Below are 22,999 nucleotides of genomic sequence, written 5' to 3'. Positions count from 1 at the left end.
CGTCAATGGGGCCGGGTTGGCGGGGCGATAGGGGATCATCTTCTGCAATGAGTGTCGAAGAGTCTCTGGCTGAGGTTCTGTCACTTCTCCTTCCATTTCGGAGCCCTTACTGACTGACTCTCAGGCTGACAGCCTGTAGGCTAATATGAAGGATGTTGAGGGTGCCATTTCGCCAGGTGTCGTTCCCTCAGTGGAGATTTCCCTGCTTCTGAGGTGGTCTCCTTGTTTTCTTAAGATCTTCTCTCTGATTTTGACCCTATATGATATGAGTCCCATTTTCTCTATCATGACTCCCAAGACCCAAGGGAACCATTCAAGGAAAGTCATCTCTGAGGTTGCGAACATGGTTGGTATTTCCTGGCTTAAAACCCGGTCTGGTCTCCGGCTGTTGTGGTTTTTCTTCTGGGCCTCTTGCTTCGACTCTATCTTTCCGCTTAAGTTGAGGAACATTGGACTTCCGGTGGTGGCCATGGTGTGATCAGTCACACACAAGGTGGCTCCTGCCTGAAGGAAGGAAAGTTGTGAGGAGAGTGGAAGGTGATCAGTTCTCTCCTGGACTGGGTGTCTATGGAATATCAGACCCAGTTAAAGACTGTGAGAGCCCTGACCCAATAGTTGGAGAGGACTTGTGGCACAGCACAAGCTGGGAAGGATCATGGTCGGTGGTGAAGCTGCCAATGGTCAGTTGATGAGTTTCATCAAGAAGGAATTTCAAGGGCAGCATGGCGTCGAGGTCCTAGGTTCGATCCCGGCTCTGGGTCACTGTCCGTGTGGAGTTTGCACATTCTCCCTGTGATTGTGTATTTCCATGTTTGGAATAAAATAAATATTTTTTAAGAAGTTGAGGAACATTAAGCTGAGTCTGGTCGGGAGGTGTTGACCCATTAATAATTCTGCTGGGGACTTCCGGTGGCGGCGATGTCCGAGTGAGCCGCACATTCGGTGGGCTCTCACTCCGGCCGGCTGGAACAGCTGTTTCCCCGCGATAGCGGGACTACGGAGGCGGCAGAAAGGCTGCCTGGAACAGAGGAGGAGAGCGGGCTGCAGAGGATGTAAGTGTGGAGGCCAGCAGGTGAGGAAGAAGGAGAGAGAGAGAGAAGGAGGAAGCTGACCTGCAGGTTAAGATGGCGGACCCACGGACCTTCCTTCCTCCAGGACAAAGGGAAAAAGAAAAAGTTTGGAGTTGCTGAGGAGGGACAGCTTGGACCCACTTCAGATGCCCAAGAGGTCAAATTGAAGGAGCTGGGCGAAGGAAAGCGGCAGCGGAGGCGCTGAGGAGCGGGCTGCGGCATATGGAACAGCGGGATTCCAGAAAGCAGAAGAAGAAGGAGAAAAAGGGACAGAGACAAGGACCGGAAGAAAATTACCTGGGACCTAAGATGGCGGACACACGGAACCCGGACTCAGCAATCCAGCTGGCGCTGGATAACATGCTCCAGGTAATGAAGTCCAGTTTTGAAGCGCTGAAGCGGGACAGCTTGGACCCAATCCAGAAAGCGGTGGATCAGCTGAACCAGAGGATGGACGCCCAGGATGTTAAAGTTAAGGAGCTGGGAGAAGCGGTGGAGGAGCAGGCGGATGCGCAAACGGTTGCAGCGCTAGAAGTGGACGGCCTGAAAGAGCGGCAGAGAAGACTGCTGGACAGAGTAGAGGAGCTGGAGAATAGAGTCCGCAGGAACAATCTGAGGATGGTCGGCCTCCCGGAGGGGGCGGAGGGAGCTGATGCTGCAGCGTTTGTAGCAGACCTGCTGAAGCAGCTGATGGGGGCTGAAGCCTTTCCGCGACCGCTGGAGCTGGAGGGGGCGCACAGGGTGCAGGCAAGGCAGGGGCGGCTGGGCGGACCCCCCCGCCCGATGGTGATTAGGTTCCACAGGTTCGTGGACAAGGAGCGGGTGCTGCAGTGGGCAAAGAGCGCCAGGAGCAGCACGTGGAATAACAGTGTGCTCCGCATCTATCAGGACCTAAGCCAGGAGGTGGCTCGGCGGCGAGCAGCCTTTAAGAATGTCAAGGAGGTGCTGTTCAAGAAGCACGTGAAGTTTGGTCTGCTGTTCCCAGCTCGGCTATGGGTCACGCACCAGGGTCAACACCACTACTTTTCCGAGCCCGAAGAAGCGATGGATTTTGTGAGGGACCTGGGGATGGTCCCGAAAGGAGGCCCTAAGGACACGAGTTAGGGCCCGAGGATTTCTGTGGGGAGGAACGCCGAATGTGCCTGGACTGCTGCTCAACGGTTTGCTGGGCCAATGGGGCCAAACGGAACATTTGAGACTCTTTCCTTTGTTCATGGACATTTATGTGCTTTTTCTCTTTTTTCTATGTTTTTTCCCTTTTTTTTTTTCCTGTTTGGGCTTTTTGTGCAGCTCGTGGAAGACACTGGAACTGGCTTGCCCCAGTGGGTGGGGAGGAGGGCGGGGAAACAAGGGGAATGGGACAGGAAGGCGCCGGAGTGTTGAGTCACCGGGCTAGCAGATTGGCTAGTCAAGGAAGTCAGATGGGGGGGAAAGCTATAGCCAGTAGATGGCAGGGGTGGGGGTATCGGGGGATGGGGTTAGGGGAGGGGGGGGTTGTTCTGCTGACGGGAGAGGGACTTGAAATAGGCACTGGAAAGGAGGTCGAGGGTGGAGGCAGCTATAGGGCGGGCCAGGAAGGGCGCGACGCACGGGTCAGGGGCCGGCCCGAGAAAGGCTATGGCTGACCGGCGGGGTGGGGGGGGTGGGATGTGCCCCCCGACCAGGCTGATCACCTGGAACGTCAAGGGACTGAATGGGCCGGTTAAGAGGGCGCGGGTGTTCGCGCACTTGCGGGCCCTGAGGGCGGACGTAATTATGTTGCAGGAGACACATCTGAAAGTGTCAGACCAGACCAGGCTAAGGAAGGGCTGGATTAGCCAGGTCTTCCACTCGGACTTGGACTCGAAGTCCAGAGGGGTGGCAATCATGATCAACAAGCGTGTGCAATTTGAGGCAGAGGGCATATCCGCAGACAGGGGGGGCAGATACCTGATGGTACGGGGCAGGCTGGAGGGGAGAAGAGTGGTGCTGGTGAATATATATGCCCCGAACTGGGATGACGTGGACTTCATTAATAGAGTGCTGGGGAAGATCCCGGACTTGGATTCTCGCAGGCTAATAATGGGAGGGGACTTTAACATGGTCCTTGACCCGACTTTGGATCGGTCGTGTCCCAGAACGGGTAGGCTCTCAGCAATGGCAAGGGAGCTGAAAGGGTTTATGGAGCAAATGGGGGCAGTGGACCCCTGGAGGGAGGGACAGCCAACAGGAAGGGGCTACTCGTTCTACTCGCACGTCCACAAAGTATATTCCAGGATAGATTTCTTTGTGCTAAGCAGGGACTGTAGGGGGGAGGTAAAGAACACGGAATACTCAGCAATTACCATTTCAGACCATGCCCCGCATTGGGTGGACCTGCAGTTCGGGGGAGCGAGGTATCAACGCCCGCAATGGAGGCTAGATGTGGGACTGCTGTCGGAGGAGGGGATCTGCGAGAGGCTTCGGAAATGTATAAAAAATTACCTGCAGGTGAATGACACTGGGGAGGTCTCAGCGGCGACCGTGTGGGAGGCGCTAAAGGCAGTAGTGCGGGGGGAGCTGATTTCAATTGGGGCCCATAGAGCCAAGGCAGACCGGGCAGAGATGGATAGATTGGTCAGGGAAATGGGCCGGATAGATGAAGAGCACGCGGAGTCCCCGGGGGAGGTTTTACTCAGGGAAAGGCAGAGGCTACAGGCGGAACTGGGGGCACTATCCACGAGCAGGGCCGTGGAACAGCTTAGGAAGGCGAGGGGAGTGGTGTACGAGTATGGGGAAAAGGCTAGCAGACTGTTAGCGCAGCAACTTAGGAGGAGGGAGGCGGCCAGGGAAATAGGTAGAGTGAGGGACGAGGGGGGGCACAAAGTGGAGGATCCGGCAGAATTGAATAGGGTATTCCGGGACTTCTATCGTAAGCTGTATACTTCGGAGCCGCCAGAAGAACCGGAGGGGATGAAAAGGTTTCTGGATGGGTTAACATTCCCAACAGTTGGGGGGGGGCGAGTGGAAGAGCTGGGGGCCCCGATTAGAGTAGAGGAGGTATTGGGGGGCCTAAAGGCCATGCAGTCGGGGAAGTCCCCGGGGCCGGATGGATACCCAGTAGAGTTTTATAGGAAGTTCTCTGAGCTGGTGGGCCCGGTCTTGGCGAGGGTTTTCAATGAGGCAAGGGACAGAGGGACCCTGCCGCCGACGATGTCACAAGCCACCATATCTCTGATATTAAAGCGGGGTAAAGACCCGGAGGTGTGCGGGTCCTACAGGCCAATCTCCCTGATTAATGTAGATGCCAAGCTCCTGGCAAAGGTACTGGCGGGTAGAATGGAGGACTGTGTACCGGAGGTGATTGGGGAGGATCAAACGGGGTTCGTGAAAGGTAGGCAGCTGGCGGCCAATCTGAGGAGATTGCTCAATGTGATAATGATGCCCCCGGCGGGTAGAGAGGTGGAGGTAGTGGTGGCTATGGACGCCGAGAAGGCCTTTGACCGGGTGGAGTGGGAATATCTATGGGAGGTGCTCGGACGGTTTGGGTTCGGGGAGGGATTGGTGGATTGGATCAAATTATTATATCAGGCCCCGAGGGCCAGCGTCAGGACCAACAGAGAAGTGTCGGAGTACTTTAGGTTGTACCGAGGGACCAGGCAGGGCTGCCCGCTCTCCCCGCTGCTGTTTGCGCTGGCCATAGAGCCGCTGGCGATTGCGCTGAGAGCCGCAGAGGGTTGGAAGGGGATGGTGAGGGGCGGGGTTGAACATAGGGTTTCTCTTTATGCAGACGACCTGCTCCTGTACGTGTCGGACCCAGTGGCCGGGATGGGAACTATACTGGGAATGCTGAGGGAGTTCGGCCAGTTCTCAGGATACAAATTAAATACGGTCAAGAGTGAAATGTTTGTGGTACAGGCAAGGGGCCAGGAGAACAGATTGAGAGGGCTACCGTTTAGGTTAGTTGAGGAAAATTTCCGGTATTTGGGAATCCAGGTGGCGCGAGACTGGGGCAGGCTGCACAAGTTAAATTTGGCCAGGGTGGTGGAGCAAATGAAGGGAGAGTTTCGGAGATGGGATGCACTCCCGCTGTCGCTGGCAGGGAGGGTGCAGACTGTAAAGATGACAATCCTCCCTCGATTTTTGTTTATTTTTCAGTGCCTCCCGATCTTTATCCCACAGTCCTTCTTCAAAAGAGTTAACGGGCTGATCATGAGCTTTGTCTGGGCGGGAAAGTCTCCGCGGGTGAAGAAGGCGATGTTGGAGAGGAACCGCAGCGAGGGAGGGCTGGCGTTGCCGAGTCTGGTCAATTATTACTGGGCAGCCAACATCGCTATGATAAGGAAGTGGATGGTGGGTACGGGGTCTATTTGGGAGCGAGTGGAGGCGGCTTCGTGCAGGGGCTCCAGTTTGGAAGCCCTGGTCACGGCTCCTCTACCGCTGCCGCCGGCCAAGTACACCACCAGCCCGGTAGTGGTGGCGACCCTGCGGATATGGGGCCAGTGGAGGAGGCATGTGGGGGAGATGGGGGCGTCTGTCTGGGCGCCAATCTGCGACAACCATCGGTTTGCCCCCGGCAGTATGGATGGGGGGTTCCGAGTATGGCGGCGAGCAGGGGCGGGAAGGGTGGGTGATATGTTCCTGGAAGGGAGCTTCGCGAGTTTGAGGAGCTTGGAGGAGAAATTTGGGTTGGTAGGGGGAAATGATTTTAGATACCTACAGCTGCGGGACTTTGTTCGTAGACAGGTCCCATCTTTCCCGCGCCTCCCGCCAATGGGGATCCTAGACAGAATAGTCTCTGGGAGGGACGAAGGGGAGGGTAGAGTCTCAGGTATTTATAAGGTGCTCATGAGGGAGGAAGGGTCCCAGACAGAGGAACTGAAACTTAAATGGGAGGAGGAGCTAGGCGGGGAAATGGAGGATGGGCTGTGGGCAGAGGCCCTGAGTAGGGTAAACTCGACCGCGACATGTGCAAGGCTCGGGCTGATCCAATTTAAGGTCGTTCACCGGGCCCATATGACGGTGGCTCGGATGAGCAAATTTTTCGGGATAGAGGACAAATGCGCTAGGTGCGCGGGAGGACCAGCGAACCATGTGCACATGTTTTGGGCATGCCCTGAGCTGAGGGGGTACTGGGAGGGATTTGCGGGGGTCATGGCCCAGGTGCTAAAAACAAGGGTGGTGATGAGTCCAGGGGTGGCAATTTTTGGGGTTTCGGAAGACCCGGGCGTCCAGGGGGAGAAAGCGGCCGATGTGCTGGCCTTTGCTTCCCTGATAGCCCGGCGACGAATATTATTGGCGTGGAGGGACTCAAAGCCCCCGAAGACTGAGTGGTGGCTTGCGGACATGTCAAGTTTCCTGGGGATGGAAAAAATTAAGTTCGCCTTGAGGGGATCTGTGCAGGGGTTCACCCGGAGGTGGCAACCATTTATTGACTTCTTTGCGGGAGAGTGAGCGTCAGCAGGGGGGTGGGGGGAGGGGGGGGGGGGGGGGTAGAGTAGAGTAGGAGGGAAAATATGGCGGGTAGTACGGGTGGGAGGGGAGCGGGCTTGTGCAATACGGTATGATGGAAGTATTGAAAGTACGTGGATGTTTGCACATTTTTGCCTTTTTTGCTTCCTTTCTGATGATGTCTGTAACTGTTTATAAAGCCAAAAACTACCTCAATAAAATTGTTTATTAAAAAAAAAAAATAGTTCTGCTGACGCAACTACTATTACGTGTAGCATGGTTGTATAATTAAAGAAGAATCAAGCTAGTTTTTCTTTTTCATGCTGCCCTTAAATGTCTGGACGGCCCGTTTGGCTGGGCCGTTTGAGGATGGGTGATATAATACCATACGGATGTGCTTCACTCCATTAGTCTTACTAAACTTCTGGAATTCCCGACTGGTGAACAGGCTACTGCCGTCTGTTACAAGGACTCCGGTATTCCGTGGGTGCGGAATACTGTTGGAGTCTCTTTATGGTGGCACTAGAAGTAGTAGAAGCTATCTGATATATATGCCCATCTTTTTGGAATGGGCGCAAATTAATATTAGACACAAAGATCCCATGAACGGTCCAGCGAAATCAGGGTGTGCCTGGCCTTTCCCGGGGCTGATGGCGGGAGCTTCGGATTCTCTTGTCCAGATGAGTACTGTCTCACCATGTTCTCAATGTCTGTGCGAGCCCGGGCCACCAGATGTAGCTCCCTGTGAGCATTTTCATTTTTGAGAATCCTGTGTGGCCGCTATGTAGCTCCTGTGATATTGGCGCTGACATGGGTATGGGACAATCACTCGGGCTCCCCACAGGATAATACCGTCTTCCCCACTTAGTTCCTGGCATTTTGCGAGGAAGGGTTTTAAGTCTTCTGTGGGGTGCCCTTGTAGTCCGCCATTTAGGATGACGTAGCATAGCTTTGCCAGCGTAGAGTCCTTTTGGGTCCAAGTTTGGATCTGTGTGGTGTACACCGGCAGGGTGTCCATGAAATTTGAGTCATAATGACTTTGTTCATCTCTAGTGGGGGGGAGGGGAAGGCTCGTGGGCAACAGTGGGCGACTCAGGGCATCTGCATTTGCTCTTCCCGTTCCTGGGCAATGCTCAAAAGTGTACTCATATATCGCCAATAATAATGCCCAGCGTTGAATCTGGGCTGAGGCGATTGCAGGGATTTCCTTGTATTCTTTGAAGAGGCCCAATAGAAGTTTGTCATCTGTGATGATGGTAAAGTGTCATCCGTCGACACATTGATGAAATTTTGTTACCGCAAATATCACAGCCAATCCTTGTTTTCAATCTGTGCATATCTTATCTCTGAATCTGCCAGGGCCCTGGATGCATACGCAATTGGCCGCTTGGTGCCATTGTTCCATCGGTGAGATAGTAGCACTCCCACTCCATAAGGAAAGGCGTCACACGTTAATATGTGTCAATCTGCTAAATTGCAGTTGTTGCTTCCTCACCCTTGCAAAAGCTTTGTCTTGTGGTGTTTGCCACAGCCACTCCTGATTCCTTTTTAATCGCATATGCTGGGGAGCCAGCAAGATGGCTAGATTAGGTATAAATTTCTCATAATAATTTATGAGACCTAGGAACAACTTTAGTTCTGTTGTGTTTCTTGGTGTCGGAGCTCCTTTTATGGTCTTTACCTCATCTTCTACGGGCATAGGCTGCCCTTATCGACATGATACCTGAGGTACATTACCTCGTTTGCCAGAAACACGCATTTTTATCTTCTAAGGCGGGTGCCTGCATCAGAGAATTGCTGTAAGACTTCCTCCAAATTTTCCAAGTGTTCCTTCTCAGTGACTCTTGAGATTAATACATCATCCACGTATATTGCCAACCTGGGCATTCCTGAAGGCCATTTTCCATCACCCTCTGGAAAATAGTGCATGCCGATGATACTTTGAAGGATAGGCTAGTATATTTGTATAACCCCTTGTGGGTATTAATAGTGACGTATTTTTTAGATGCCGCATCAAGTTCCAGCTGGAGGTACGCATGGCTCATCTCCAGAATATATGTTCCTGTGTCAGTATTTTGTAGCATAATTGAAGTGTCGCACCAGAAACCATTTTAAAAAAACATTCATTTACGGGATGTGGGTGTCTCTGGTTAGGCCAGTATTTATTGCCAATCCATAGTTGCTTTTCAGAAGGTGGTGGTCAGTTGCCTTCTTGAACCGCTGAACCTTAATGTGTAAGTACACCCACTGTGCTGTTAGGGAGGGAGTTCCAGGATTTTGCCCCAGTGACAGTGAAGGAGTGGTGATATATTTCTAAGTTAGGGTGGTGAGTGATTTGAAAGGGAACCTCCAGGTGGTGGGGTTCCCAGGTATCTGCTGCTCTCATCCTTCTAGATGGTCATGGGTTTGGAAGGAGTCTTGTCTAAGGAGTCTTGATGAGTTACTGCAGTGCATCTTGTAGATGGTACACATGGCTGTCATGTTTGTCGGTGGTGGAGGGTTTGAATGTTTGTGGAAGGGGAGCAATCAAGCGGGCTGCTTTGTCTTGGATGGTGTCTAGCTTCTTGAGTGTTGTTGGAGCTCCACTCATCCAGGCAAGTGGAGATTATTCCATTGCACTCCTGACTTGTGCCTTGTAGATGGCTTTGGGGGGGGGGTCAAGAAGTGAGTTATTCGCCATAGGATTCCTAGTCTTTGACCTGCCCCAGTATCCATTGTATTAATGTGGCTAGTCCAGTTCAGTTTCTGATCAAGATAAGCCCCAGGATGTTGATTGTGTGGGATTCAGCGATGGTAAGTCCATTGAATGTCAAGTGGTGGTGGTGAGGTCCTCTCTTATAGGAGATAGTCATTGCCTAGCACTTGTGTGATGTGAATGTAACTTGCCACTTGTCGGCCCAAGCCTGGATATTGTCCAGGTCTTGCTGCATTTCGATATGGACTGCTTCATTATCTGAGGAGTTACGAATGGTGCTGAACATTGTGCAGTCATCCACAAACATCCCCACTTCTGATCTTAGGATGGAAAGGATGTCATTGATGAAACAGCTGAAGATGGTTGGGCCTAGGACACTACTCTGATTAACTCATGCAGTGATGTCCTGGAGTTGAGTTGATTGACCTCCAACCACCACAACCATCTTCCTATGTGTCAGGTATAAGTCCAACCAGTGGAAAGTTTCCCTTCTGATTCCCATTGACTCCAGTTTAGCTAGGGCTCCTTGATGCCATACTCAGTCAATTGCTGCCTTGATATCAAGGGCAGTCACTCTCACCTCACTTCTGGCATTCAGCTATTTTGTCCAAGGCTGTAATGAGGTCAGGAGCGGAGTGACCCTGACAGAATCCAAACTGAGCATCTGTGAGCAGGTTATTGCTGAGTAAGCGCCTCTTGATAGCACTGTTGATGATTCCTTCCATCACTTTCCATCATTTTGGTAGGAATAACAGCAAACGGGATTATTATTTAAACGATAAAATATTAAAGCATGCCGCTGTGCAGAGAGACTTGGGTGTGCTAGTGCATGAGTCACAGAAGGTTGGTTTACAGGTGCAACAGGTGATTAAGAAGGCAAATGGAATTTTGTCCTTCATTGCTAGAGGGATGGAGTTTAAGACTAGGGAGGCTATGTTGCAATTGTATAAGGTGTTAGTGAGGCCACACCTGGAGTATTGTGTTCAGTTTTGGTCTCCTTACTTGAGAAAGGACGTACTGGCACTGGAGGGTGTGCAGAGGAGATTCACTAGGTTAATCCCAGAGCTGAAGGGGTTGGATTATGAGGAGAGGTTGAGTAGACTGGGACTGTACTCGTTGGAATTTAGAAGGATGAGGGGGGATCTTATAGAAACATTTAAAATTATGAAGGGAATAGATAGGATAGATGCGGGCAGGTTGTTTCCACTGGCGGGTGAAAGCAGAACTAGGGGACATAGCCTCAAAATAAGGGGAAGTAGATTTAGGACTGAGTTTAGGAGGAACTTCTTCACCAAAGGGTTGTGAATCTATGGAATTCCTTGCCCAGTGAAGCAGTTGAGGCGCCTTCATTACATGTTTTTAAGGTAAAGATAGATAGTTTTTTGAAGAATAAAGGGATTAAGGGTTATGGTGTTCGGGCCGGAAAGTGGAGCTGAGTCCACAAAAGATCAGCCATGATCTAATTGAATGGCGGAGCAGGCTCAAGGGGCCAGATGACCTACTCCTGCTCCTAGTTCTTATGATGGAGAGTAGACTGATAGGGCGATAATTGGCTGGGCTGGATTTATCCTGTTTCTTCTGTACAGGAGACACCTCGGCAATTTTCCACATTGCTGGGTAGATGCCAGTGTACTGGAACAACGGGTCTAGGGTTGTGGCAAGTTCTGGAGCACTAGTCTTCGGTACTATTGCTGGGATATTGTCAGGGCCCATAGCCTTTGCCGTATCCAGTGCCTTCAACTGTTTCTTGATATCACGTGGTGTGAATCGTATTGGCTGAAAACTGACATCTGTGATGCTGGGGCCCTCTGGAGGAGATCCAGATGGATCATCCACTTGGCACTTCTGGCTGAAGATTGTTGCAAATGCCTCAGCCTTGTCTTTTGCACATATGTGCTGGGCTCCTCCATAATTGAGGATGGAGATATTTATGGAGCCTCCTCCTCCAGTGAGTTGTTTAATTGTCCACCACCATGGCTGGATGTGGCAGGACTACAGAGTTTAGATCTGATGCGCTCGTTGTGGACTCACTTAGTCTATTACTTGCTCCTTATGCTTTTTGGCACACAAGTGTTGTAGCTTGCCCAGGTTGACACCTCATTTTTCGGTATGCCTGGTGTTGCTCCTGGCATGCTCTCCTGCACTCTTCACTGAACCATTATTAATCCCCTGGTTTGGTGGTAATGGTAGAGTGGCGGATATACCAGGCCATGAGGTTACAGATTGTGGTTGAATACAATTCTGCTGGTGCTAATGGCCCACAGTGCCTCATGGATGCCCAGTCTTGAGTTACTAGATCAGTTCAAAATCGATTCTATTTAGTACGGTGGTAGCGCCACACAACACAATGGAGGGTATCCTCAATGTGGAGACAGGACTTTGTCTCCACATGGACTGTACGGTGATCACCCCTACCGATACTGTCATGGACAGACGCATCTGCAGCAGGCAAATTGATGAGGATGAGGTCAAGTATCTTGTTCCCTCTTGTTGGTTCCCTCACCACCTCCAGCAGTCCCAGTTTAACAGCGATGTCCTTTAGGACCCGGCCAGCTCTGTCTGTGGTGGTACTACGGAAGCACTCTTGTTGATGGGCATTGAACTCCCCCACCCACAGCATATTCTACGCCCTTGCCACCCTCAGTGCTTCCTCCAAGTGGTGTCCAACATGGAGGAGTACTGATTCATCAGTTGATGGTACATGGTAATCAGCAGAAGGCTTCCTCACCCATGTTTAACCTGAAGCCATGAGACTTCATGGGGTCCTGAGTCGATGTTGAGGATTCCTAGGGCAACTCCCTCCCGATTGTATACCACTGTGCCACCACCTCTGATGGTGTTCTGCCGATGAGACAGGACATACCCAGGAATGATGCTAGTGATGTTTTTACAACAATCGACAATGGTTTCATTGTCACATTAGACTTTTAATTCCAGATATTTTATTGAGTTTAAATGTAGAATGTAGAATGTTGCTCCAGTCAGCCTTAAAAGGAAGCAAGTTATCTGCTGCTTTGTAGATTCGTACAAAGTATTAAACTGCTTAGAGAAGGTGCATTCACTGCACTACTTCATGATATGCCAAGAAAGAATGAAGAATAGGTTCAAACTGGTGAATGGTAAATTTTGGGTTGGTGTCAGGAAATTCTTCATCATCATCAAAGCAGAAATTAATATTTGGAATGTGTTGTAGCTGAGAAATGTAAGGCAAAAAGTTTAAACGAAAGTTGATGTACACTTAAGAAAATGTGGTCTGTATGTGGCCTTATTGGGGCCACTTCAGTTCACTACTGAAAAGATACCATCATGAAATACATTGATTCTTCCCCACCTCATATTAAAACATATAGACTGCTGGCAACCACCATCTTCCCAACCCTCAATGCACTCTCGACACGTTCCTTCAATCACTGCTAACACCCTCCCAGGTAATTGCTACTACCCTCACTCCAAATCCCAACTACAAGCTTCCTATCCTCTGTGGAAGTGCTGGCATTCAGCCCCCTGAGGGTGGCATCCGCTCTGTGGGCGGGGCAATAGTTTTCAGAATGACAGCATGCTTACTGTCCTGCCAGCCTCACCACCCAGCTGGACCAAGAGCGGAGTAGATATTGAGGACTGGCGCAATATTAAAACATCATGAGAGGTATGGACAGGGTGGATAGCAACAAGCTTTTTCCAAGAGTGGGGGTGTCAGTTACAAGGGATCACGATTTCAAAGTGAGAGGGGAAAAGTTTAAGAGAGATGTGCGTGGAATTTTTTTTACGCAGAGGGTGGTGGGTGCCTGGAACGCTTTACCAGCGAGGTGGTAGAGGCGGGCACGATAGCATCATTTAAGAGGCATCTAGACGGGTATATGAACGGGCGGGAACAGAGGGAAGTAGACCTTGGAAAATAGGAGACAGGTTTAGATAAAGGATCTGGATCAGTGCAGGCTGGGAGGGCCGAAGGGCCTGTTCCTGTGCTGTAATTTTCTTTGTTCTTTGTTCTTTACTGCAGATACAGGACCCAGACCTTCATGACTTGCTGCCTGTGGCTGCAAAAGGGTTGAACAATGAATGTGTGGAAGCTCTTCCCGTTAAGAAACAGATTTACAATGGGAGCATGTGGAGCTTTATGACTGCAGTCAATAGTGGCCTACACCTGCAGAATTCCAGCAATGTGGTTACATCCTGAAATTCTTTCTTCCTGCTTTTCAGTGGAAATTAATGGGGAAGCTAATAAACTGTAGTCACCTCCCAAACAACGCACCAGTCATCTTGTGTTCACATCAGAATGACTATGGTACTGATGCCACCAGAGGGGTTTAGAGACATGAAATGTTTGAACCATCGGTAACATTCACTGCCATATGGACCAAGTGTTGGACTGTAATTCCTGCTTTATTAGATTATAATTCTTCAATGGTTGACCGAGGACTGTCTCTCAGTTGAAATGTAGCTACCTCACACACTGTGAAATTCAGGTAAGAAGCTGCATTGCAGAACATCTGCATGTTGTAATGCCTCCTGCATCCTCTTCTTGCAGCCTATGCCATCCTTATTGCCTTTTGCGTGCTCAGACCAACATGGCATCACGTGCACTTCAAGCGCTGTTATGGTGCAGAATGCCGAATGGCAGAATCCAACTTCATAATACCCATCTTGGTCCCAAAACACATGCAAAATAAATTCCCAATTCTACCCCATTGATTTTTTAAAAATTCTCAGGTGTTAATGCAATAATCATTATTTCATTTTTCTTGATAAAAATCACTGTATTATTTTCTCAGGCCTCTTGGCTCTTTGCATGATCCTTCCGTTCTGATGGTTCCAGCTATAGTATTGCTTGGCTGATCAAGTTTTCCTTGCAGTATTTGAAGGCAATTTTCAATTACCACTCCCACCTAATTTTTCTCAGGCGGACACATTGAATCTTTTTTCTTGCTAACATGTCAACATATAAAAGATGTGCCCTTGTGAGTTTGATGTAACTTGCAAATTCTTTCTTTTGTGGCATGCAAACACAGCAGCGGACCCAGCCTTATCTGAATTTTTTGTCATTTCCTCAGCATCCACCAACAATTTTTTTTAAATGGAAAATGTTTCTACAGTTGTTTGCTAGACCAGTTTAAGTGTTCAGTTGATGACTAACATCTGCACAAGAAAATTCCCCAAAGTGTGTAAATTCATCGGCTGCCAAAGTTGGCTTAACTCTGCTCTGAAATCAAGATAACTACAGGCTGAGAATAAATTTGGCTGCGTATGTTCCTCCTGTTTGTGCTACTGTCTATTTCTTCATTCTTCCATCCTTATTTACTGCTTTAGTTCAGAAATTCCACCTCTACTGGAATATGTAGCATAGGTCAGCATTTTACTTTACAAAAATCAGGTTTCTCAAATATTTATGTAGCACCTTTCATGAGCTGAATGTTAATGAGCCTTCAATGTCTCTGAAGAGTCATAGGGATCTGAAACATTAACTCTGTTTCTCTCCCCCACAGATGCTGCCAGACCAGCTGAGTTTTTCCAGCATTTTCTGTTGTTATTCCAAGGTAACACTTGGTTAGTACAAAAGTATATCGGTTGGAGCCAACGCTTTGATCTTCAAGGGAGCCAAATATTATGGAAGGTAAGCATTAAAGTGGATTTTTAAGGCCACAATCAGATCAATCAAGATCTTATAGAATGGTAGAGCAAGATCAAGAGGCCACATGACCTGCTCCTGCTCCTAATTCTTATGTTCTTGGTGATGGAGGGTTTCTGTGGTTGAAAAGGTGAAATTTCACTTGAGGGGGATGAGTGAGGGGTTCCACAAGAGATGGGGTGTGTTTATATTACATTTTGATGAGCTAGTTGTTGCTAATGGGTAGGGGGAGGGGGTTTTTTTGAGGTTATTTCAGGGTTACTTCAGTTGTAAATATTGTATGTGGGATTAGCATAAATGAAGGCAATGCAGGAGTTAATGAAATGTATACAGATGGCCACTAGAGAGAGCTAGTCTCATAAGTAAATAAGGGATGGGGCTAAGCCTTGTGGGTCAGAGAGGTGCTAGAAGAACAGAAGAGTCAGACAGAAGAAGAAGAAAGAAGAGACAGAACGTGTAGGGTTGTTATATGGGGCCCCCTTGGCTAGTTCGCAGTAATACCTTGAGTTTGGGGTACTTTGAAAAGGGGGAGCAGACAGGTGTGTCCAATATCTCCCCTCTTAGTTGCATTAGCGATTGAGCCTTTAGCCATAGCATTGAGAGCTTTGGATAAGTGGCAGGGGAAGTTCGAGCTGGGGGGGAACAAATTTATTCAGATACCTCCAGATAAGGAATTATGTGCGGGTGGCCTTCCCAACATTTCCTGAGATACCATGGGTTTCTCTGTTGCAAAGGATACTTTTGCTGGTGGGGTCAGAAGAGAAGACCACGTCCGATATTTATAGGTGAATTGTGTCTGGGTTTGGTGGATGCAGTGAAGGCGAAGTAGGAAAGGAAGCTGAGGCTTATAGTAGATGATGTGACGAATGAGGCTCTTGGCAGGGTGAACTCCACATCTTCATATGTGCGGCTTGGTCTGATCCAGCTTAAGGTGGTGCACAGGGCGTACCTGACCTAGACTAGGATGAGTGTTTTTTTCCCTGAGGTACAAGACACGTGCTAGCAGTCTTCCAGGGGGCCAGCCAGTCACACACAAATGTTCCGGTCTTGCCCCAAATTGATGAACTTTTGGGTCTTTTCTTCAACACCATGTTGAATATTCTGAATATTGAGCTGGAGCCTTGTCCTTGGGCGGCCTTCTTTAGGACTCGCCAGGGCTGCAGACGGGAGTGAAGACAGATGTCCTTGTCTTCGCCTCGCTGATTGTCTGAAGGCGAGTTCTGCTGGGGTGGAGGTCCTCTTCTCCACCTACTGCCTCGGTACGGTTGGGGGAGCCTAATGGAATTGCTGTACCTGGAGAAAGTCAAGTACACAGTCAAGGTATCGGGTGAAGGGTTCTGCCGGAGATGGCAGCCATTCATTAACTATTTTAAGGAATGAATCACTGTCAGTTGCTTGGGGGGGGGGGGGGGGGGGGGGGGGGGTTTGAGGGTCTAGTGGGCTGTTTTGTTTGCTTGGTTGGTTGTCGTTTTTTTATCTTGGTGGATGGGTGAATATGGTTGCTTTGTGTTTTTGTTATGTGTGTATCATCTACTATGAGGAATTTGGGTTTCAATGTCAAATGTATTGTAAAAATGGAAATTCTTTAATAAAAATATATTTTTTAAAAATACACCTCTTTGAATATTTTAATTAGTTTCTTGAGATCTGCCTGGTCGGGGGAAGAGAGAGGGGATTCCCTGCTTACCTCCAAACAATTTTCCAGGTATTTAACCTCTTCCCAGCCTGTAATGAAGCCCACATTTCTTCCCAACAAATCCTCTGCAATTAAAACTCTGCTCAATACGAACGTATGATAAAAGGGCAGGTTTCGGACATTCAACCACTCGAATTTGCTCTGCCATTGAATAAGATCATAGTTGATTTGATAGTAACGTCAAACCTGCACTCTGCCTACTCCCAATAACCAATTGCCCCCTTGCTTACAAAGAATCCATTCACCTGACTTCCGGTGGCGGCTATGAAGGAGTAGGTTGCACATTTGGTGGCTCCCGCTCGGGTCAGATTTTGGACCTTCTTCCCCGATTTTTTGTCGGATCTGAAGTGGAAAATTGATGTTGGATGTAACTGTGATAAGGAATCCTACATCAGTGCATGGAGAAGCGGACTAGAAGTGTTCGCAAAGGAAGAAATAGGCGAACGGAGAAGGCTTGGGCTGAGGCTGCAAGAGGAGAAAGCATGGCGGAGGATCGGAGTTCTGGCTCGACAACTCAGCAGTCGATGCAGTTCACACAGGAGGGCTTCGCCAAGCAGAAACAGGAATGCTTGGACCCGATTAAGGAGTTGATTGTGCAGCTGGAACTCAGACTGGATGCTCAAGATCAGGCGATCCAGAAAGTGGAGAAGGCACTGACTGAGCAGGAGGAACACCAAACAGCAAAAGAGGTGGAGGTGGGGATGCTGAGAGACCAGCAGAAAAAGCTCCAGCAGAAGGTGGAGGACCTAGAGAACAGGTCCCGCCGGCAGAACCTGAGAATCATGGGTCTCCCAGAAGGATCCGAAGGAACGGACGCAGGGGCATACATAGCGGGTATGTTTGAGAAGCTATTGGGGGAGGGGACGTTCACCCAACCCTTGGAGGTGGACAGGGCGCACAGAGCGTTAGCGAGGAAGCTCCTCCCCCCCCCCCCCCCCGCGCCGAGAGCAATGGTGGTGAGATTCCACAGGTGCCTGGACAAGGAGTGCATTCTACGGTGGGCCAGGCAGACACAGAGCTGTAAATGGGAGAACAGCGTATATATCAGGATCTGAGTGCGGACGTGGCCAGGAGAAGAGCAGGGTTCAACCAGATAAAATCAACCCTTTTTAAGAAGAAGGTAACGTTTGGACTACTGTACCCGGCCCGTCTCTGGGTTACTCACGAAGAGCAACATTTCTATTTTGAGTCACCCGAGGAAGCGATGGACTTCGCTAGAAGGAAAGGGCTGGTGAGGTGTTTTGACTGAACTTTGTTGCAGTGTTCATGTCTTTTTTTCTGTTTCTTTTTTGTTATTTTTTTTAAAAAGAAAGAAAAGTTTTTGTCTTTGGACGTTACTTGGCATGCCTTCTGTATCAAGTTGGGGTCTGCGGACGAGCTGCTTGAGTTAAAATTTGCATTTGCACTGATGGGGGATGGAGGTGTGAATGTTAGATGTTGGATCTTCTTTCTGATTTTCTTTGTGTTTTTTTTTGGGCAATTGGGTTGGGATTGTTTACGTTTGCATCTGTGTGGGTCCGAGCAGGAAGGAGCGAACAATAGGTGGGAAAATGTCTGGCGCCATGGGCGGGGGCCACCAAGCTAGCTGGGGGGCTAGCTCACGGAAGCGCAGTGGGGGGGTGAGCAGATGTTATGCTTGTTGAAGGGGGGCTGTTTCTATAGTGCTGTTACTGGGGGGAGGGGGGAAATATTCTGTTGACATGGAGGGACTTCTGCTGTGGGACAATAGGGAGGTTAGGGGCCGAGGCTGCCTTGGGGGCGGGCCTGCGGGTGCGCGGGGCGCGAGCTGGAGACTGGCCCAAGAAAGGTGATGGCTGATCGACGGAGGGGGAAGGGGCTGAGAAGCCCTCCAAACAGGCTGATCACATGGAATGCAAGAGGGCTAAATGGGCCGGTTAAGAGGGCATGCATGTTTGCGCATTTGAGGGGACTGAAGGCGGACGTGGTAATGTTGCAGGAGATACACCTTAGAGAAACTGACCAGGTCCGATTAAGGAAGGGATGGGTCAGACAGGTTTTCCACTCGGGGCTGGACTCTTAAGACTAGAGGGGTCGCGATCCTGATTAACAAGCGAGTGTCATTCGAAGCGGGAAGAATAGTTACGGACGTGGGGCGTCGGTACATTATGGTCAGTGGGAAACTGGAGGGGCTGCCGGTGATACTCGTGAATGTGTACGTGCCGAATTGGGATGATGTGGAGTTTATAAGGAGGATGTTTGGGAAGATCCCGGACCTGGACTCGCATAATTTGGTCATGGGGGGGGGACTTCAACACAGTCATTAATACAGGGCTGGACCGATCTAGCTCAGGGACAGGCAGGGTGCCAGCAATGGCATAGGAGCTCAAGGGGTTTATGAAGCAGATGGGGGGGTGGACCCATGGAGATTTGGGCGGCCGAGAGCAAAGGAGTTCGCCTTCTACACGCACGTGCATAAAGTGTACTCCTGGATTGACTTTTTTATCCTGAGTAGGGCTTTACTGACGGGGGTCGTGGACACTGAGTACTCAGCGATCATGATCTCAGATCATGCCCCGCACTGGATTGATCTACAGGTGAGCAAGAAGGGTAGCCAACGCCCGCACTGGAGGCTGGACGTGGGACTTTTAGCTGATGAGGAGGTGTATGGGTGGCTGACAAAATGTATCCAGAACTATCTGGAAGTCAACGACATGGGGGAAGTTTCGTCTGCAGTGGTCTGGGAGGCGCTGAAGGCGGTAGTTAGAGGGGAGCTGATCTCGATACGGGCCCACAGGGAGAAGGCAGACAGAGCACAGACGGATCGACTGATAAAGGAAATATTACAGTCGACAGGAGGTATGCGGAGACCCCAGAGGCAGGGTTTCGAAGGGAACAATGGAGATTACAGGCGGAGTTTGGCTTGTTAACTACAGGGAAGGCGGTGGAGCAGCTGAGAATTGCGATGGAGAAGGCCAGTAGAATGCTTGCGCAGCAGCTCAGAAAGCGGGAGGCGGCTAGGGAGATTGGGAAAGTAAGGGACAGGGATGGGAACCTGGTCGGAGATTCAGCAGGGGTTAATAAGGTGTTTAAGGAATTCTACAGCAGACTGTATATGTCGGAACCCTCAGCTGGGCCGGAGGGGATGAGGCAATTCTTAGGGAGGCTGAAGTTCCCGAAGGTTGACAAAGACTTGGTAGAAGGGCTGGGGGCTCCGATCAGGTTGGAAGAGATAGCAAATGGGCTGAAGGCCATGCAGCCGGGTAAAGCCCCGGGACCGGACGGGTACCCCGTGAAGTTTTACAAAGCGTTCTCTGGGATTCTGGGGTCACTGCTGATGAGGACATTCAATGAGGCAAGGGAGAGAGGGGGGACTTCCCCCGACGATGTCACAGGCCACTATCTCATTGATCCTGAAGCGGGATAAAGACCCGGAGCTATGTGGGTCCTCCAGACCGATCTCCCTACTAAATATAGATGCTAAATTGTTGGCTAAGATCTTGTCCTCAAGGATGGAAGACTGCGTATTGGACATGATTGGGGAGGACCAGACGGGATTTGTTAAGGGGAGGCAGTTGGCGGCCAATGTAAGAAGGCTGTTGAATGTTGTCATGATGCCCCCCAGAGGGTAGGGACGTAGAGGAAGTGGTCGCAATGGACGCAGAGAAGGCATTTGACCGGGTAGAATAGGATTATCTGTGGGAGGTACTGGGGTGGTTTGGATATGGCCGGGGCTTCATTGACTAGGTGTCAGGCTGCTGTATCAGGTGCCCGTGGCAAGTGTTCGGACAAACAGGCTGACATTGGGCTATTATAGGCCACACCAGAAGATGAGGCAGGGATGCCCCCTCTCCCCTCTGTTGTCGCACTGGCCATAGAGAGTAGATGCGGCATCTTGTAAGGGCACTAGTTTGGGAGTTTGGGGGTGTTGGTAATGGTGCCTCTGCCGTTCCCGCCGGCACACTACTCCACCTGCCCCGTGGTTGTCACGGCCCTGAGAGTCTGGGGGCAATGGAGACATGTGGGAGCAAAGGGAGTATCAGTCTGGTCTCCAATTTACAATAATCACTGGTTTGCCCCGGGGAGGTTAGATGGTGGGTTCCGGAGATGGCAGAGAGCAGGGATTGAGAGGATGGGCATTATGTTGATAGAGGAGAGCTTTCCCAGCTTGAGGGAACTGGAGGTGAAATTTGAACTGACTGGAGGGAATGAATTTAGATACTTGCCAGCGTGTGACTTCCTACGCAGGCAGGTCTCAACGTTCCCGCTCCTACCACCAAGGGGGATACAGGACAGGGTAGTTTCCAGAGTTTGGCTGGGAGAAGGGAAGGTTTCGGACATTTATAAGGAACTTATGGGGTCAGAGGAAACACAAACCAAGGAGCTGAAATACAAAAGGGAAGAGGAGTTATGAGGAGAGTTAGAGGATGTTCTCTGGGCGGATGCGTTGAGTAGAGTCTACGGGTCTGCAACATGTGCCAGGCTCAGTCTGATACAGTTTAAGGTCATTCACCGGGCTCACATGACAGTGGCCCAGATGAGCAGGTTCTTTGGGGTGGGAGACAGGTGCGTCGGAAGACCCGGGAATCCAGGAGGAGAAAGAGGCAGACGTTCTGGCCTTTGCCTCTCTGGTAGTCCGGAGACGGATACTATTAGCTTGGGAGGACTCAAAGCCCCCGAAGTTGGAGACCTGGCTATCGGACATGGCTAGCTTTCTCTGTCTGGAGAAAATCAAGTTCGCCCTGAGAGGGTTAATGTTAGGGTTCGTCTGGAGGTGGCAGCCGTTCGTCGACTGCTTCAGGGAAAATTAACCGTCAGCAGAATGGGAGAGGGGGGGGGGGGGGGGGGGGGGGGGGGCAGTGGGGCTAATTTAGTGTTGAGTAGGGGGTTAGAAAAGGTGGGACCTGTGAACGAGGAAGACGGCTTTTGCACTATGTTTATCATTGTATGCCCACTGTTTCTTCTGTTACTGTTATAAAACCACAAATACCTCACTAAAATGTTTATTAAAAAGAAGAATCCATTCAACTCTGTCTTAAAAACACTCAAAGACACTGCTTCCACCGCTTTTTCAGGAAGAGAGTTCCAAAGACTCACGATCCTCTGAGAGAATTAAATTTGCCTCACCTCCGTTTTAAATGATGACCCTGAGTTCTAGATTCTCCCACAAGAGAAAACATCCTCTCCATATCGACCCTGTCAGACTCCTGTCAGGACGGCTTCAGTCTTCCCAATATTTAGTTGGAGAAATTTTCAACTCATTTAATAATGGATATTGGGCAAGTAGTCTGGTAACTTGGAAACAGTGGAGGGGTTGGAGAGGTGGTGGTGAGGCAGAGCTGGGTGTCACCAGTATACCTGCGGAAAACTGCTGTGTTTCTCAATGACAGTACCCAGGGACAGCATGTAAACGAGAAATAGGAGGTGATCAAGGACAGATCCTTGGTTGGGGTAGGGGGTGGGTGGGTGCGGTGGAAGTGAAGCCAATTTTGATCATTTACTGGCTATTTTAGAGATAGAAATGGAGCCAGGGAAGTCAACCCCATTTCGGACAGAAGGAGGGGAGGGCAGAAAATGGGTGAGGAATTGAGAAAAACAAAAGTAAAATATCCTTCAACATGTCAACAAAGGAAACTTCTAGAATGAAACCTTGAAGCTACAAAGCACTGTTATATAAACTAAGCAGCTGGTTCAGTGAACCATTGCAAAAGGAGGTTCGGAAAAGACTGCAGCATAATGATATTTTTCCTGTTCCTCGGTCCAAATGCATTTTTATCAAAATTAAGTAACTGAGCTGCCAAACTGTCTGTTTTATATACTTGCTTTCTGTGTAAAACATCAGAAGTTCATTTACTATTCCCACTGTACTCACAGGAGAACCCTCATGACTAACATGAACAACAAAGTTGCTGCAAGATTTGTGAGGTAACTGGAGTGCAAAGCCTTTCGGACATCGGTCAGTACAAGAGTGCTGCAATTTCTGCCATGATTTATGTCAATAAGAACCATTCTTGACATGTTTTCCATTTGCAATACTTAGCCTGAGAGGTTTTGCTTCTGTGTTTAGACGATCACATTGGAAACCGAAAAAGGATTATCTTGAAAAATGAATTCCAGTCATGAATCAAACAACAGTGTGTCGTTTTGATGGCCTTGATTTTACTGACTTTTTCCAGAAATACTGATGCTCTATTCACAAATAAAATAAATTGTAGGAAAAAAAAAATAGGCTCTCTCCTACCTAGTTATTTTTAGCCTCGTTTTTTTACCATCATGTTACATTGCGCTATCTTCTTACTCCATACAGATATTCAAGTATCCCTTGCACTCATTGTACCACCTTTACCTCAGTGGTTTCCCTGGTTGTTGATTCCATGGCCCTCATTGCTGGAGAATGGGATGATAGCACCCTGAAAATTGGTTACCCTATCATTCAGTTCCCGATTAAGATACTACCAATTTCTTGAGGGTTTTCTTCACAATGGGACTAGCACCTGCCCATTTTAGGCATGAACCTATTTATGATTAAGAAGGGATGGAGGCAG

At 49.5% G+C, this 22,999-nt stretch overlaps 1 long non-coding RNA gene across 1 annotated transcript in view; it reads left to right on the top strand.

The window, feature by feature from the left end:
* The window catches only part of LOC119964150, a 42,190-nt gene extending 19,579 nt beyond the window's left edge, over positions 1 to 22,611 (top strand). The window contains exons 2-4 of the long non-coding RNA XR_005460261.1: positions 13,175 to 13,640; positions 14,658 to 14,785; positions 22,329 to 22,611. This is a non-coding gene — a long non-coding RNA (uncharacterized LOC119964150). The remainder of the gene's footprint in view (positions 1 to 13,174; positions 13,641 to 14,657; positions 14,786 to 22,328) is intronic.
* The last annotated feature ends 388 nt before the right edge of the window (positions 22,612 to 22,999 follow it).

The sequence above is a fragment of the Scyliorhinus canicula genome, chromosome 4 (assembly GCF_902713615.1).
Source record: "Scyliorhinus canicula chromosome 4, sScyCan1.1, whole genome shotgun sequence".
Taxonomy (NCBI): domain Eukaryota; kingdom Metazoa; phylum Chordata; class Chondrichthyes; order Carcharhiniformes; family Scyliorhinidae; genus Scyliorhinus; species Scyliorhinus canicula.
Note: the sequence above shows the minus strand (reverse complement) of the source record. Positions and strands in the feature narration are given on the sequence as shown.